General features: G+C 49.7%; 1 long non-coding RNA gene across 1 annotated transcript; it reads right to left on the bottom strand.

The window, feature by feature from the left end:
* Nucleotides 1-5,539: 5,539 nt before the first annotated feature.
* LOC128853589 (uncharacterized) lies at nt 5,540-9,428 on the bottom strand. The gene is made up of 5 exons (XR_008452198.1): nt 8,699-9,428; nt 6,465-6,525; nt 6,260-6,369; nt 5,922-5,972; nt 5,540-5,730 (listed from the first exon to the last, which is right to left on the bottom strand). It is a non-coding gene; the product is annotated as an uncharacterized LOC128853589 (long non-coding RNA).
* Nucleotides 9,429-11,953: the final 2,525 nt, after the last annotated feature.

Genomic DNA, 11,953 nt, shown 5'->3' with positions numbered 1-11,953 from the left:
AAAGAAAACTTCAATATTTTCTTTGAACAAAAGTGTTAATATTTTGCCTTCTGAGTCATACAGGCTTTGCCTGAGGCATCATCATTCCTGGAGGAATGAATTGACTATCATGTGGATTGGCAGGACACAGAGCTGCAATGTAATGTTACCTCATTGCTCATGTAACTGGGCTTATGCCTGAACTCCTGGGAACTGGAGAGTCACAGGGGGACAGCCCAGATCTGTATCTGGTTCATTTTACAATCTTAGGTGAAACACCTTGGCAAAGAGGTTGGCAGGACGTTATCACTTGTTCTTGGAAGCAAGTCCCACATAAAATGCGTTGAGATGTACTTTTCCATGGTTGGTCATGTACTCCAGAGAAGGGACTACTGCTAAAAGCAAGGTGAGAATTCTCCCCTTTATCTGAGCAGGAAGCCCTAGGGTAAAGGCCAAGACCTTTGTCTGTGATGCAGGGTGCTGTAGGTTTGCCTTGATGCATTGCAATTGTTTCATCAGTGGTTCAAGGACAGCTGAGAATCCTCTGTCTGGAGGAAATCCCATGGAGGAGCCCTAAATCAGCATGGCTCATTTAGCACCATCTAATCCTACAGTGCAAGAGCATGGATAACATAACCGAGTGATCACAGGAGGAAAAGCCATAAGGTACTCACTCTCTGAGGGCACGACTCCACCTTATTGCAGCAAGATCCACACTTCCAAGGGGATTGCTGTGCACAGGGAGCTGCATCCTAGCAGGCTGCACCTGGAGGTCGCATCACCCACTTTGTCTTCTGGATAGGGAAGGCTGATTTGTAATCAGTTGTTAATGTGAGGCCAGACAAAAGTTACTCGCTTCACAAGCTGTTGTGTGTCCATGTGCCTGACCTGGGACATGTGGCTAGGGCTGACACCATGGTGACCCGTCACTGCAGCTTGAGGAACCACCAGGCTGCCCTGTCCTGCTCATTCACCACTCCATGTGGCCTGGGCTCCGTGGTACGTGACGCCTCCCTCATTTCTTCCTTTTTTTTACTTTTCCTGTTTAGTTCCCACTCACCTCACAAAGATGCCAGCAGGGCTGGCAGAGACCCAGTGCTTCCTGTTCACTTTGCCAAAGGAGGATGCGAGTGGCAGTGGGTGGGCTCTGCACATGCCTTTATCCTGCCCTGGTCAGGTCAGGTCCAGCATCCAGCTTGTCCCATTCATCCAGTACCTTAATGGGCGAAAGAAGGGTGCTAACGGTGGAGGAGCCCAGCTCCCCTTCACCAGAACACTGACTGGAAGTGTTGTCTGGCATCCCAGAGCGATGGTACAGGCGAGCATAGGCAAGCTGACCGTCCTTTCCATGAACACTCCTTCACAGAAGCCAAGAGCTGCTGGGTGAGTGCTCACTCTGTCTGCACTCTTTGGGGGACTGCAGATCTTTCCCCCTCTTCCTGCTCTTTCTGTTGGCTCCTGTACAGATGTTTTTGCAGATCAGCTTTTGTGTGTCTCTTCATCCTCTGCCCTGATCTTTTATCTTTCATCTTCAGCATCTCCACAACCACCAGCCTGATAATTCGATGTCCTTCTTTGTAAGGACAAAAGAGGTCTTGCAAAGCCAGTGGCTCAAATTCCAGCTAAGACCCATGTCTGACTGTGGAGGAGAATGAAGAACCTCGGAGAGGAGAGGAGCAGTGCAGGGGGCTGCTAAGGACCCTCCTGCAGCCCCCCTTCCCCAGAGCCAGATGATGTGAAGCCCTAAATACAGTCATTGGGCTGGATTTCAGCAGGGTGAGCAAGGCTGTGTTCTCTACCACAATTATAGGTAGCTACTTGTGGGCTCTCTTGCTGGCTGCAGCTGCGGTGGCCAGAGTAGAGCTTTCTGCCTGGGGAGCAGACAAGTATTTCTGGCTGGGCCTTTTTTTTTTTTCATGAGCTGCTTCGCCTCCACCTCTTGCTGCACTTTGGACAGCAGGTGAATCGAGTTTGGGCGAGTCACTGCCCTGCCGCCAGCGCGCCCTTTCATAACGCACAAACGTCATGGCATTTAAAGAGGTCATGTTGTTAGTCCTCAGTGGAGGATCTGTCACCCAGAAACCTGTCCTGGTGGATCTGCCAGAGCAAATTGCAGGTTTTCCTTCACAAGAAGCCTAGCACCGTTCCTGTATAGATTTTAGCAATGTATTGCAGTGAGGTTTGAGGAGTAAAGAGCCCGCTGTGCTCTTCTGAAAGAGCAAATGCAAGAGTCCCAGAAGGGTTTGCGGGGGGAAAGAAGGGCGCTCTGAAAGTTGTGTATCCTTAGAAATGTTTTTATGAAAACGAATCCCAAGCACTTCAGTAAATAAAGCTCTGCTATAACGTTTAGCTGCTAATTAACATAGCAAAAAGTCTTAGTTTATATATTTTCAAGCTAAAAGGACAAGATGCAGAAGGATGCAGCCCGAAGAGGAGTGATTTTAAGCACTGTGCAGGGAGCAGGAGCAGAAGCAGAGATTTGACCTTCCAAAACACCCTTCACTTGCAGCATTCAAGGTCTGCTTGGTCTTTGCTTTTCTTATTATTCAGCACAAAAATAGAAGAGCTGTTTCATAGGAAACTTCCGCCTGGCGCTCTGCAGAGATTAGCAGATCATAAGCAGAGCTGCAGGAATCAGCTTTTCTGGGAAAGTCAGGATTTCTAACTGTTTCCATTTTTTTGTGGAATGAAAAAGCAGGTTGAAAGTCGCTTGGGAACAGAAGAAAGATTTATTTTTGATCTCTGCTTTAGAGAGGGTTGTTTCCCTAATAGGACACTTTATATAATAAAGTCCTTAGATGCAAGATGAAAAATTTCATCGCGAAATAAAAGTCCAACCTTTCTGTTCTGAAATTGTTGGCATTTATATAAAAAGGCTTTCCTTTGTAGGCATCTCAGCATGAACCGGTATGGAAATCAATTCTTTCTCCACATCTAAGCCCTCTTGGCATCTCTGCTGCTGAGAGGCCTCAGAAGGCTGCGTGCCACACAGATACCCCCAGATGTTGTGACCAAGGGACAGCACAACCCCTCCTGCTCCCCAAGTGCCAGCTGAGCTTATTATATAAAGAGGAGTAAATGTGTGTAAACAAGACTTGCTTAAGTAACTCCACAGCTGCCAGTTTCTCTTGCTGAACTTTCCCTACTCCACCCCTCCGGAGCCTGACACGATGGGCATTCGGCAAGGCTCTGTCTGTGCTCCCCTCCCAGCTGGCTGAAGGCACATCAGCTCCAAGGAGCCCCAAGCTGAACCTTGCACGTGCTTCAAGCAAATGAGGTGGTTAAAAGTCCTGATGAAGTCAGACCTCATGCCCAGCAACGCTTGGGAGGCTGCTGGCTGTCATGTCTGTAAGCAAGAATCCATCTCAGCACTCTAAGGTGGTGCTGGGGGATGTGTCCCACAGAACAGCCACTGTACCCTTGTGGCCAAAGTTCCTCAGCATCCCCAAAACCCAAATGTTCCCCCTGCTTTCTGCTTCCTTACCAAGTGCTTTTAGAGCCCTGATCCATGTGGCTGGTGCAAATGCTTGTGCTATACACCCATTCACGTCGCCTGGCTTCAAGGGATGCAATCAGGACTTAGGGATGCCAGATCATTTGAAATGGTTTTCTCTGCTGCAACTTTCTGAGGAAGCTTGACCAGTTCAAATCATGGCAGCACAGGAGCACAGAGGGGAGCGAGAGACGTGCAGGGCAAGATACCAAAGACAGGACAGAGAATCTCTCAGCCACCAGAGGAGACGCCTGGATGCTCACACAGCTGGTCCTTGGGTGTGTTTTGCTTTTTCCCCTTGTGCCACTGGGATCTGGCTGCACGTGTTATGTTTGCACAGAGCTTAGCACAGTGGCCTGAAGCAGTGACCATAAAACACAAACTGCAAACAGTAAACTCCACCTGGCTCAGCACTCTCCGTCACTCGGTAGCACAGGGTGTACCCATGCTGGCTCTGAGAACATGAAGGTGCTGGGATCTGGGCGTTGTAAGAACACATTGGTGGGGTCAGCTGCAGACAGCCACTTGCAAGCTTCAACCACTTTGGAAGCTTGGGCACAAGAGGCGGAGAACAATTTTGGGGCTTTAAGCTTGTTAGGCAAGATATCTGTCATCAGCGGAAAAGCAGAATCTCTCTCCAGTGAGATGCAACACCTCTCAGCTCCAACTGGGCATCTACAGGCACGCTTGGCCCCAGAAAATAGAGTCTCATACAGCATGCTTGAAAAGTTTCCAACCTTTAACCTAAAAACCAAAGGCAGGGCCTCCCCTTTCCATGTCCAGATGCAGAGAATTTATTCCAAGAGATTCCTGTCCTGTGGGAGCGTGGCCAGAGGGGACTGTAAAATGCTGCAACTCCACATACTGTTTGGAAGTAGGTTGTGTCTTGTGCAAGAGTCCTGCATGCTTGCACAGAGGCAAAAGTAAAATATGTAAAATAACCCCAGACAGGGTTATTTTACATTAAGGTGCCCTCGTTCACAGAGCGATAATGCACATAGACTCAGCCGTTCCCTGCTGAAGCCAAACCAGCGCTTTGAAATCCAGTTTACCTTTTGGGGTTGTTTATTTTTCCCCATCTTTGTGGTTTCCCTTTAATCTTTGTGCTGGATAATTAAGACAACATTCGCCAGCATCTTTCCTGCTGTTTGTTGTGATTATAAAAGAACCATCTGCCTTTGTTCCATGAAAACAACATCTAAAGCCACGTTCTGTGGTTTCAAGTAAAATCCTCCACAGTGTTGACTCTTAAACTCAAGTTCGTCCAAAATCTGCATTAGTCGGGAAAATATCCTTAAAACTAGATTCCTGAGGGAAAACAAATCAAAGGCAGTGATGCAGCTGGGAGAGCTTGTGCTCAAGTTTGCATTGAAATTTAGATTGAGGGTGAGACTTCTGGGCTTGGCCGGATCCCCGGAGCAGCAGCTGGAGGTGCTGGCACTGCTTTGAGGGCACAACCGAGTGCCTTCAGCTGCAGGGTGGGATCCCGCAGGCACCTCGGACCCCGATGTACTCCCTGTTGCGGGGGCCTTACGAAACAGCCGTGCGGTTATGAAACTCAAGGACCCGCAGCCACACGTCCCAGCCCCGGTAGATGGCGGTGACAGCTCGGTTTTCTCAATTTTTTTGCTTTTCATCCTTTTTTTTCCAGGCGCTGCACACTGCTCAGCCCCCTGCGCTGGAGGCAACCCTGCAGAAAGGCGGGGTGGGGGTGCGTGGGTGTCCTCATAACTGCTTTTGATAGATTGGATAATTTTTTGATAAATTGTTTTTTTGATAAATTTGAAATGACAGTCGCGTAACAGCTTGCACAACCCATCTGTCGCCGCTCAGGCGGCTCCATCCCATTGCAAGGGGCACGGAGGGGACACGGAGGATATCAGTCCTACCTAATTTTGGAGGGCTACGCAGAGCCAAGCAGCCAAAGCGCTTGGATTTCTCCTCAGATTCTTTCATGGTCTTGAACAAAACCTCCCTGCGCACACCCAAATTCCAGCTCCCAACCTATTGCCTTTCTATGGCTGTTTTTCAGGAGGGACAGATAGCACAGCAGAGGCAGCACAACTGGATGAATAAACAGCATTTCTCTTTGGAGCCCACAGATACCTTTATTTGGCTAAAAGTGGCCAAAGTGCCCTCCAGCACGTGCTGCTGTTTGCATCCCCACCTCCTCAGTGTGTGCAGGGCACACGCGCTGTCGCTCCGGCTCACAAAGGCTAATCTTTGTCTGCCTTATCATCCTTGTCGCTTCCATGGTCCTAGGGCAGGAACGAAAAGTGACAGCACGTGAAGGGAGCGCTGAGTGTTTTATGGCCCATCTCCTGGTACCTCTAGGTGTTTGATAGCCCCCCTAGCCTGCACCCACACGGGGGTTTGTAGGTGCAAACGCTACAGGGCTGGTGCTCAGTGGGGCAGCCAGAACCCAGCCTGGACGTGGCGGTGTGGTTACCTCCTCCAAGTTGCTATCAGAGCTGCTCCTCCTGTCCTCTTCCCCATCTCCCTGAAAGGGCAAAGAGAGAAGGATGAGTGTCATTGGGGACACTGGAACCCCTATTGCTGTTTGAGCTACAGGCTTGGGTCAGGGAAGTGTCTGTTCTCGTGGCTGTCTTGAGCCAGGCTTCGCACGCAGTGGCACAGTCGGTCCGGGGGGTCCCCAGCACAGCCCCAGCGTCAGGTGGTTTGGGAAGTCTTGAGCTCAACCTAGGTACCACTCTGGGGCATTTGGGGCTGGAAATCCTCTGGTAAATAGTTCAGCAGCTGATCTGCAGAAAACTGTAATTTCCCTACCTTTTCCTCTTCATCCTTCTCTTTTTCTCCCTCAGTCTTCTCCTTCTCCTCTACTTCCTTCTCTTCTCCCTTGTCCTTTTCCTCTCTTTCCTTATCTTCCCGTCCAAACCCTACAACAGGGCACAGAGGGAAGTTTGTTGCCAACGTGCAGCGTCCAGCACACGCAAACCCAGCAGGTCCCCCTGGGTTCACACCAAACACTTACATTTCAGGATTGTCGACATTTCACTGAAGCCAAAGAGCTCTGGGGCACGAGACCGTCACACCTATGGCACAGAGAGAACCTGAAGGAGCAACTGGAGAGTGGGGTAAGGTGAGCTTTTCAGGGAGGAAAACACCTCTATGAACCCCACTATTTGGGGTTCTCTTCTCCATGGGAGAAAAGGCCACGAGTACTTCATACTCCTCAAAAGAAGAGGGAAAGGGGTAAAGCAGCCTGTGATCTCCACAAAACCAGCCCAGGACCAGACCTTGCACAGAGCCAGACAGCACACGTTGCCCTTCACCCAGGGAGGCAGCAAGGGGACAGTGACAGAGGCAGAGAAATCTCACGGTGAATTTGACGGGAGATGCCTTAAACAGCCCATGAGCAGGTGGAAATTACAGAAATATTTAAAGTAAATGACAATGAACCAATAGGGAGCAGGAATTGGGGCTCCCAGAAAGCCTCAGCTGAAAGGAGACCTCCCCCTGGGACAGGGTGATTGGAAGGGAGAGAGACAGAGACAGCGGTGAACAGAAGAGAAACCAAGAGCAAGAAAAATCTGAGCATTGATCAGGTGCCTGAAAGGTGACAGATGAAGAGAAAGGAAAGAAAGGAGCTCACTTTTAAAATAGCAAGACCAAACAAAAGGTCCATGAAATAACCCAGGCTGGTCAAACCCTCCCTCTCGCATGCAAACAGCAAAACGGGGCAGAGGGGAGACAGCAGGGGCAAAATGGGGTCCCTTCTGCTCGCAGGGAAGAGCAGTCCTTGCCCTCCTGCAGCAGGTGATTAGGAAACAGTTTCTCTTCCAGCCACTGATGGAGGGAGGCAGGATATCAATGCTTTCCTTTAATGTTTTTTCAGCCATAAAATGACATCATCTGGTTGGTATTTGGGCTTTTAAGAGAGCCAGTCGGTCCCTGAGCAGATAACATTGATTTGTATTTTCCAGACAGGTTTTAAAACTCCCAGGATGCCGCAGGAAAGCGGGAAGCGGTGGGGTTTGGGGAAGCATCGGAGGAGAGGCAGGTTGGACTGGGAGGTCAGGAGTCTGGGAGATGGCTGATAAGAGGTGTAATCAATGCAAAGTTAAAATCTAATTAATAATAATGAACAGTAATCTAATTCATCTCTGTAATTAAGAAGTGCAACTGCTAATTGAAAATAATTACATTTTAATCTAAAATAATTAAAAATAATCAAACATTAACAAAAGATAAAGCAGTCCCTGGGAAGGCACAGGAGATGGCAGAGCTGATATCCCAACCCCAAATCCTGCACACCAAAGCTACTCTGCAGCTCCCGTGGCATGTGCCGAGCCCCCAAATCCTCAAGGGATGCCCCTGCCTTGTGCCTTCACTGCCAGGGGGTGATCAGATAGGAAAGTCACATGGTACACAGGTCCACAGAAGTGACCTTCAAGCTTTGCACTAGGAGATGGGCAACCAGACCAAAGCCCACCAACCAGGGCTGAGAAGGGGTAGTGCTGCCCCAACACATGCTAAAAAATGCCACTGTGGGTGTTTACAGCCCTTTAATTCTCCACCACATCAGTAACTCTGTCCCTGGGGACCATTCCCAGCCAATTTCCAAGAGATCTGCTGGGTTCACCTGCCCAAGGGCTTTGCCGCTTTCCTGTCCTGGGGTGCCACCCATTACCCTGTGTAGCCCCATGGTGGTCAGTGGCTCAGATGATGGCTGCCAAGGCTCAGCTCTTTTTCTCATCCTAGACCAGCACCCTAGACCAGTTCTGCCTGTTCCTTCATGCAGTTCGCTGTCCCAGATGAGCTTGTTATCAAAAGCCTAGGCAGGAAAACCAACAAAACCTAGCGACTGGCTCTGTGGTCCCCACTGGTAGGATGCAATTGTTCTCCATGGCCAAACAAAACGCAAGGTGCACATGGAATGGGCTTCTGGCTAATGAAGCCAAACAGCACGTTCTTAACCCTCCACGTATGATAGCCCAGATGGTCCCCAGGCACAACGAGTTTACAGATCACAGTGTTTCCACCCACCCTCATCTCACCCAGTGGACAGACGTCCCTCCTTGTGAGGCTCAGGCATGATGCCCAGTCCCCATCTCCAAGACTGCACAGAGCATGAACCATCCAGGGATGCTCCGGCTGCACCTTCTGCTTCACCCTTCCCTCCCGCTCTGGTCCTCCAGCCTGTAAAATGGATAAGTGAGTCTGTCAATCTCCTCAATGACAGGAGGGACACAGGAGAGTGCCTACCTGAAGCTGAAAAAGGCAAGCGGCTTCCTCAATGCCTGGCTGGCAGCTACCCTGGATCTGGGTATTTGAGTGGTGCCGTCTCCTCCCCAGTCCCACTTTCAGAGCAGAAAAACTGGCTCTGCCACCCGCCATAGACAGCACATGACACTGGGAACATGACTAGTCGCATTCATACTCACAAGAGTCATTGCCTCCAGCACGGGCAGGAGCAGAAGGACCTCCTGACCCTTTGCAAGCAAGCCAGGGCGGCTCTGGAGGCTTCGTACATCCCATGGGACCAGGGAGGGCACGAGGGACTCAGTCTGGGAACGTGCTAGAGTCAGGATCCTGCTGGAAGCAGAGAAGAGGCAATTTAGGAGTGTCCTTAAAGCCATGGTGAGAGAAACCTCCAGAAGGCCCTCGTTCCCTTTTTGGTGGGAGGCATCACACAACTCTAGGAGGTCCAGGCAAGGCCAGACCAGGCAGAGTTCAACACTCTCAGCTCCCTCCAATGCTTGTCCTTGCTGCTGGCTTTCGCTCCAACATATCATTAAGCAAATACCTGTCAGCAGAGAGCAGTTACCAGCAGGTCTAAACATTGCATAATGTGCTTCTCCTCTAATGCAATGCCCTCATTTCTAATAGCACCAATATGGGATAATAACAGTAACAATAATGTCAAGAAGGGCTTGTGTACCTGAAAGCTAATTTGTTTTCTCCACCTAATAAAAGATATTACCTCTCCCACAAGATTCGTCCTATTTAAAGCTTTCAACTCTACAACAAAGTTGCTCCCACAGTCATTTTATTTTAATTTACAGTAATTGCAGCATGCATGGAGCCCCCCTCCCACCGGGCGAGAGTAACCCTGGGTAACTAACTCATGCAGGGAGCAAGCGGCTGTACAGAAGTCACTTGTCCCAAAAACCTGGCCATGTCTGCCCCAGGTCTCCTCCACTGCAGCCCACACTGGCCCCAGAGAGGCCCCTTGGCTGGTTTAGATTAGAAATACGCGATGGGTTTCAATGGCAGGGGTGGATAAACCCTGGAGCAGCTCAGCAAAACCTCTGGCAGAGTCCCTGTTGCTGCCAATTCTACGATCTGTAGTGGCAGTGCTTTCTAGCAGAGATGCATCGGTCCACAGAGAAATCATTTGGGGAACTCCCTACACCCAGTGCTCAGTCTGGGGGCAAACAATGGCCCCAATCCTACACGATCCTCGGATGGCACAGCTGGGAACTTGGGGTATGGCATGGGATCTCAGTGAAGATGTGCACAGGGAGCACAGTGTGGGATTTTGGGCCACATCCAGGGAGGCTGTTTGGTGTCAGGACCAGCTGGCATCCAACTCCAACTCCTCTGAGCAGCTCCTGCCACCAGTTTAGGAGGATCCACGCCCACAAACGCCACGCTTAACCTTATTTTTAACTGATGACCTCATTGCTTGCTGCTTGCCAGCTGCAGCCTACCTCTCAATGTTGTGAAGGGAGGGACCTAAGCCTGTAGCATCCTCCAGGTAGAGTAGCCAAGGGGACAGCCCTGCCAGCATTCCCTGGACGTGGACACACAAAGCACCACCCCACAGAATGGGCTCTCGGGGACAGGCTGCAGACACTGTCACTTTACAGCATGGGGGTGGCTGCCCCCACCGAGCAGGACAGAGGAGGGTGGCAGCAACAGCCACTTCCAGATCACAGCCCACAAACAGCACAGGCTCTGCTCTTACCCTGCAGTGAGCACAAATCTCACCTTGAAGGAAGGCAGCAGCCTGCCAGCCAGCACCCAAAACACAGCGCATGGCCATTTCCAAGCTGCTGTCAAAGTGCAGAGCTGCAAGAGACTAGCAACACTCCCAGGAAACATTAATTACCTGAGTATTGGGTAATTACGTTACCCACTCCTGTGCCAAAGAGCCTTTGGCCATAGATCAATCTGTCTGCTTAAATCACATCACCGTAGACCTCCGTTTGTTTATTTAGGATCCATTGTGGACACCTGGGGAAGAAATGCTAGAGCGCTCCTCCTCTTCCTACCTCCGAGTCAGGTCACCTAATCTGTGCTGTGAGTGACCTGGGACAGATATCCCCTTGCTCAGGGCCACCAGTGGCAATGTAGCTGCTGCTTCTTCCAAATGAGGCCAAGTGCTCATCCTGCCTGTGTCAGAGGTTTTGCTGCTGCTGAACACACATGTTTTAATAATGAAAAATGAGTCCCTGGGAAGCAGGTTGGGCAAGGGCTGGGAGCAAGTCCTGAAACCCATCAAGAGGGCTGAGCCTTTTTTTATGTTTTAAATCTTTCCACAGCAGCTTCCAGGAAGCAGCTTTTACAGCTGCAAGTAACAGAATCTCTCCCAAGAAAATTATTGTGGAAGGCTTTTTTTTTTCCTCCCCTCCAAGTTACTGCCAGCATCTTAGCTTACTCTCATCTATTCTCAGCCACCTCTCACCTCCCCTAGCACTACCAGAAGTGCTCAAATTACTGCCAGCTCACATTAGGTCCATGCACAAGGCAAGGTGGGGTGATAAGACCTCCTGACAGCTGGATGCTGAATTCTGATGAATCCTTTTGGTAGGAAGATTTGAGCAACAGTGGAACTGGTTTTGTTGGCTATCTGTTGCAGGCCTTGCACTGGCACACAAGCGAAAGCCGGTGCATATTTGATTATATAACAAAACCCAGGTGAGCATTTGACTGAATTACTGTCTGCATCTTCAAAAAAAAGATCACCTCATTTCCTTTAATTATTAAACCACTCTGCACTAAAGCACGGCGAGTCAGTAGAATTTATCTGCAAGAAAAGCAGCTGCTGCTTAAAAAAACCCGTTATCTTTATTTCTTCTCTTCTGACATTTCTGTAAATGTTGTCTTTGCGGCAGGAGCAAAGCTGCCATTTTGCACCTATGCGGGAAACAAGAGCTCAGCTGTGGGAGCTCCCACTCCCCAGCCAGGGTTCAGAGCCTTGTTTCCTGTGAGACGCTATCCTGCCATGGGAAAAGCCCCAGCTGCCCTGATCCCAGAGCAGCTCCCAGCCCTGACTCGCTAACCACAATCAGGACTGAGAAGAAAAAAACCCACCACAGTTTGTTCTTCTCATTTCATTTGTGCCCATTGCTACCTTGATAGCTTTTAACCGAAATGGTTGTCAGAACAAATCGATTCTTTAATAATGCTATCAACATAAAGAAAAAAAAAATACAGCATTTATTGTAGTGCACATTTTTTGATCCCAGACACACTCCTTTCAAGTCCTGTTTTTCTTAAGATGCAAAAGAAAGG

The sequence above is a fragment of the Cuculus canorus genome, chromosome 14 (genome assembly GCF_017976375.1).
Source record: "Cuculus canorus isolate bCucCan1 chromosome 14, bCucCan1.pri, whole genome shotgun sequence".
In the NCBI taxonomy this organism is placed as follows: Eukaryota; Metazoa; Chordata; class Aves; order Cuculiformes; family Cuculidae; genus Cuculus; species Cuculus canorus.
This window is presented reverse-complemented; position numbering and strand designations above follow the sequence as displayed.